This window comes from Ursus maritimus, unplaced genomic scaffold, assembly GCF_017311325.1.
Source record: "Ursus maritimus isolate PB19 unplaced genomic scaffold, ASM1731132v1 scaffold_36, whole genome shotgun sequence".
Lineage (NCBI taxonomy): Eukaryota > Metazoa > Chordata > Mammalia > Carnivora > Ursidae > Ursus > Ursus maritimus.
In genome coordinates, this window is record NW_024426230.1 from 1,596,514 (window position 1) to 1,602,684 (window position 6,171).

Consider the following 6,171-nt stretch of genomic DNA (forward strand, 5'->3'; position numbering starts at 1 on the left):
ATCTTTCTCCTTGTGAGAAGTGGAAGTAAAATCGTTCCACGTCAACTGTTCTGGGAGAGTTCATTAGCTGGTATAGCGTTACAGGTCATACAGCGTTTGTGAGCTTTGTAAATAAGGGACCGGTTGTGCAGACACTTTAATACCATCAGAAATACACTGGTGACTGTGCTAAAATATTTATGTCCGGATCATTTGAGGATACAGGAGAGAAGGTTGTAAGGACCTTGTCTTCAAGTTTCTGAAAGTAGGAAATGCACAGCTGGGGGAGGGGAATGGAAAGGATTAAGAATAATGGAAAAGAGGTTCATTTAGTATAATTGTGAACTGTGAAGGGCATGGGTGAAACACAATCACCAGAAAGAGGTGGTAGACTTACTGTTCACAGCTCATATTTAGTGTTAGCTAAGACATGACAAAAAAGACTCCCACCTTAGATCCAGGAAAGAATGACACAAAATCTGGTAGAATGGAAACTTTCACAGCTTCTAATATTTTTTGCATTGATAAATTATTTGAGAGGCAGACCAGGCAAGGAGTGGGGAGCTTTCAGCACCTTTCTGATCATAAAGCAGATTGTTGATGTTAAGAGATAAGCAATTTATTACCATATGGATATTGTGTCTTGGCTTCCCTAAAGAATTTAACCCAGGAATTGCTGCCTTACGGTGAGAGCAACGATATTTATTATATTTGTAAAGTACTTTGAAAAACAGCAAGAAGCAATAGAGCAGGCCACACTATAAATCTAAAATAAAATTATTTTGAATCTGTGTTAAACAAATTATGCAAAAGTGCTTGATTTTAGAGTGGGTCTAAAAAATAAAGGTCCCCAAGCTGACCAGTAACTACAGAAATTTGGCGTCACTTTTTGGAAAATGTTGCAAAAGACATTGGATTTTAAGGAAAATAAATACTTAATTGCTTAAAATAGGGATGGTTGAGCTATTGTAGTAAAGACTTTCCAAATAAGATAAAGTCCAATCCACAGTATTTCCACTTTGCCCCGTAACCACTCAGCAAGTATAAAAAAGTTTCAAAGGTTGGGAGTTCAACCTCTTCTTCAAGATACAGCAAATTGAAAGCCTCAGCAAAATAAATAAATAAATAAATAAATAAATAAATAGGATTTTTAATAAAAAGAGTAGACAAGTAAGGAAATATATAGCACAAAGCTCCACGGGAGGGGATGAGTCATGGCAATTTTGAGTTGCCTCTGGCCTTTCCTGAAGGACAAAGCATTGAGGAAAAATTTGATGGATTCATTTTTAAACAATATGATTTGAAGACTTCTGCCCAAATTTCAACATTAAGGTATAAGACAAATAATCTTTCTCCTTCTCAAATATGAGTTCTTTCAGTAATATTTATATTTCTAATTTAACTGATGTAGATTTAATATGAGATAAAACATGAATGTGCAAACTGACCACAAAATGGCAGGCTTTAGCCGGTTGAATTTATGATTAAAGAAGTTAAGGAGGGTTGTGGGATCAAACACATTCTTGGGATGTGGTGGTACTAAGCACACCACTAAAATACTTAGTACTTAGTACTAAGGACTCTTCCCTCTTTCAACAGGACCATTTATTCATATTACATGGCTTTTTTCAGGTTGGAATCTTTTTGTGAAATAAACCCTAAGGGTGTGAAAATTCCATATGACTAATACTGAACACAAAAGAGTACAAAAATCTTGATGTAATACGCTGAAAAAAATCTGCAGAAATGATTAACTGAAGTTTCTTATTGAAATTTTGAAAACTGAATTATTTTTACTCCTAACTATTCTATATTTGCCTTTACATCTTTTATTCTACTTTCTACATTTAAATAATGCTACTTTACAATCTACAAACTGTTTTATGCCCAATAGCTCAGGGTTTTTTTCCCTCTTTATTAAATACATTGGGTGGACTTTTTCCTATTACGAAGATTAGAAAGCTGAGCCTCAGAGAAGCATCTTACCTGAGGTCAAAAACAAGACATTCTATTTTTGGGCAATAGTTTACACATGGAGAGCTCTTCCCGGGACACTATACCTACTTGCTGATGTCTCAACTTCTTCCACCTGAGGGAAACAGAAAGCCTTTGGTCAGGGCCATGTCCACATCTTCTGGAGTCAATGTCATAACTGTGCCTTTTAGAGAGCCACCTTGATGCCGGCACTTAACATCTGTTCAGTGACACCCACAGGACTTAATCTGCCCTCCCCTTCAACATTTGTTACCCCCTTCACATAGTGCTCGGTTTGGCCATTTTCCAACTGTGTTAGTACAACTCTATTTCCAGTATCTGGGTGACTGTTTATTGTTGATTTGCACACTTAAGATGGGAAGAAAGTGATCCTTTTAACTAGGGAAAAGGGTGGGTAAGAGGGTCGTTTTCTAATGAGTATGGGCTTAGCAAGAGAAAGGCTGTATGAGGCTGACACCTACTGCACAAAGAAAGACATGGCACAGGAACACACTACTTGAATATATTGAACAAAACAGTCATGTTCCCGTATTTCCTTTCTGAAACAACAGCTAAGAAGTATCTGTTAATGCAGAGGAATAAAGCACAAAGCTCATTTACCCCATTCTTTTTTTTTTCCCTTTGGGACCCAATAGACGCTTTATTCTTGTTTTTTCTAACAGAGTTGTGAAGTCTGAGATCACAAAGAGAGGACCCAAATCTCTTCCTGGAGGAAACTCACAGTCCATGCTCCCACTCCATTCTTCTGCTTGCACCTACATGCCCAGAGTCAGAAGAAACCCTGGTTTCAATTGAAGGCAGCTTTCTTCCTAAAGTCACAGTGACCACTGCCTATGGTCAAACAGTGAAACAGTGGTTTCCTGAGCTAGTGGTTCTAGACCCTTTATTTCATTCCAAATGGAAAGCAGATGAAAATGAGTGAGCAAAGAGGAAAGAAATAAAAAAGAAAAAGCCAAAACAGGTCAGAAAGGAAGGAAGATGAATTGAGGAGATGTAGTTAGATAACAAGCCCTTTTTAGTGTATGCTCTGTTTGCATTTTGGACACATTCATAAGTTCAAAGGAAGCTGTATCTTCCAGGGTTTATGTAGTCCTGAGAATTTGGATGAAGCAGATCCTGTTTTGTTACGATGGTCAATTAATTCATGCTCTTCTGGAGATAATGATGAATCCTTACTCTGACACCAGAGACAAAAATTCCAGCAGATTACTCTTCTGTCTGCTGCACTTGGCTGGATTCCAGGGAGCTAGCCCAGCACTAGTGGGAAAGAAATAAAGGTGCATTCCCTGAGGCAGCTTCATGTCCTTAATTCCTTTGCTGGGCCAAATCTGTCTCAGGACGTTGATATTCTTTCTAAGCATTTAAGTGACTCAAATCCTGAGTACTTAAATGTGGAAACTTCCAGTTCCTAATTGGTTTTCACTGAGGATTTATGTTTACCAAAGATAAAGGCTCATATCTTTTAGGATATGGAAAGTAAGTTCCCTGAAATTAGAGATTTATTTTGTTCACTGCTGTAACCCCAATACCAAAAATGGTGCCTGGAACTCAATAAATATGATTGATTGATTGATTGATTGATTGAATGAATGAATGGTAATGTATATTAATGCATAATAAATAAATTAAATACTAGCTGATGGACTGATGTGTGTATTAATTGTAGTAAGATATAGTCCTCGGTGCTTGGAGAGGAGCTGGACTGTAGATGGAGGAGAAAAACACAATCAAAATTTTGACTTTGAAGATCATTTCATATGGAACACAGATCTCAACCTGCCTCCAACAATGCCCAGCATTCCTACCACAGTCCTGCAGTCAAAAGACTCTTCCACTCGCTTTCATTCACTTCTCTGAAAATACCATCCCCCAAATCCTCATGTCCAGTTGATGTCTTTGCCTATCGTTTCATGGAGAAAACAGAAAGGCAAAGAGAACTTCCACACCCTCCAACCACTAACTCTGTCAGTCTGCCTGAAGCTGCACCCACATACTCTCTCTTCTCTCCCATAGAAATGGATGTGCTGTGCCTGCTCCTATGTATCTTCCTGACTTGGGCACCAGCCTCCCAGATCAACTCACCTACTCAGGGACTTTGCTCCTACAATTACTCCTCTCTCTTCTGCATCATCAGTTTTTCACTCTCTAGGGGATTATTCCTATCAGCAAACAAATGTGCTGTAATACTTCCCATAAAAAATGGAAGGAAGGAAGGAAGGAAGGAAGGAAGGAAGGAAGGAAGGAAGGAAGGAAAAGAAAAAGAAAGAAAGAAAGAAAGAAAGACCCCTAACAACTCCCTTTGCTCTACATTCCTTTTCAGCTGCCACCCAACGTCTTTGATCATGTGTTTTCCTTCTTCACCTCCATTCATGATTACACCATGTCACCCTCTGCTCAAAACACTTCAATGGCTGCCCATCATACATAAGAATCAGATCTGAAGTCATCTTTATCATGATCCTATTGGCCACTCCAAATTTATATTCTTCTGCTCTTCCACTTAGTACTACCAGACTTCTAGGACTTCTCATTATTCTTTGAATGCTCAGCTCTGCCTCAGGCCTTTATTATTTAAGATGGATGTAGGTAGATAGGGGTCACTTGGCTTGTATATGTTTAAATTGTTTCATTCAAACAAAACTTGGCTTGTTTCTTTACCATCGTACCCTTAATGCCTAAAGCAGTGCTTGGCATATAGAATTTGTTAAAGAAAAAAAAAAGAGAGAGACAACAGGCTCAAAATGGAGTCACTTGTGCTAAGCCCTATGTCAGCAAACCAAGGCTTTATATCTAATCTAATTGCATTTTCAGCCTCTCCCAGAAATGTGACCTTTAACCAGTCTGGTATTACTTGATCAGTACTAGTGAGGCAAGCTTCCTGGTAGACCCCCTGACCTTCCCCCAAAGGAAGGTGACCTGGCCTGAAATAATCCACTCCCCCCCCCTTTTTTTTTAAAGATTTTATTTATTTATGTGACAGAGAGACAGCCAGCGAGAGAGGGAACACAGCAGGGGGAGTGGGAGAGGAAGAAGCAGGCTCATAGCGGAGGAGCCTGATGTGGGACTCGATCCCGGAACACCAGGATCACGCCCTGAGCCGAAGGCAGACGCTTTAACGACTGCGCTACCCAGGAAACCCCCCCCCTTTTTTTAAGGTTTTATTTATTTAGTTGAGACAGAGAGAGACAGCGAGCATAAGCGCAGAGGATGGTCAGAGGGAGAGGGAGAAGCAGAGTTCTCACTGAGCACGGAGCCCAATGTGGGGCTCCATCCCGTCCTGGGATCAGGACCTAAGCCGAAGGCAGACGCACAGCTGACTAAGCCACCTAGGTGCCCACACTTTGTTAGAAATTTTCTTTTTCTGCCTCTATATGCCTACAAAAGACTTTCATTTTGTACAGCTCCATGGAGTCCTTTTCCACTCTTTAAATGGGATGCTGCCTGATTCATGAATTGCTAAATAAAGTCAATTAGGGTTTCAAATTTACTCAGTTGTATTTTGCTTTTTAACAAATTCATAAATACATATTCATTCAACAGTCATTGCGTATTGAATCAGAAGAATAAAGGTACACTTTCATGCAACTAATGAATCATCGAACTTTACATCAAAGACCAGGGACGTACTGTATGGTGACTAACATAATATAATAAAAAAACATTTAAAAAATTAATTAATTAATTTAAAAAAAGAATAAAGGTACACTTTCAAAATAAATTTTAATCATTTACTGCCAATTGCTGAAAATCTAAATTCTAAGTTCCAAAGGAGGATTTTACAAAGAGTACTCCCTTCTGGTCCCCAAATCCAAGAATGTCCTAATTGTGGGGATGTCAAAAACGATAGTGGCTAATTTGGTGATAGCTATGCCTTTAATTATTCTCCTTAAGACAAATTTTTAAAAATATAGCTTTATTTCTTCTTTCCTCTTTCTCACCAAACCATGATAATTAACTGTGATCTCCTATATTAGAAATGCATAGCAAAGTTGGGAAGGAAATACAAAACTCTAGGTAAGTGAAAATTTATGGATCCAATCATTTGCAACTTTTGCCAGGCTACAGTTTGGAGATCACTGATATAGAATATAAAATCCCTAAAAGATAATGTATCTTTTAGGAAATTTCCAATACTACACAATTTATTAGACTAATAGAGAAAGAAATTCTAATAGAAATTGGATTATATGTAACTGG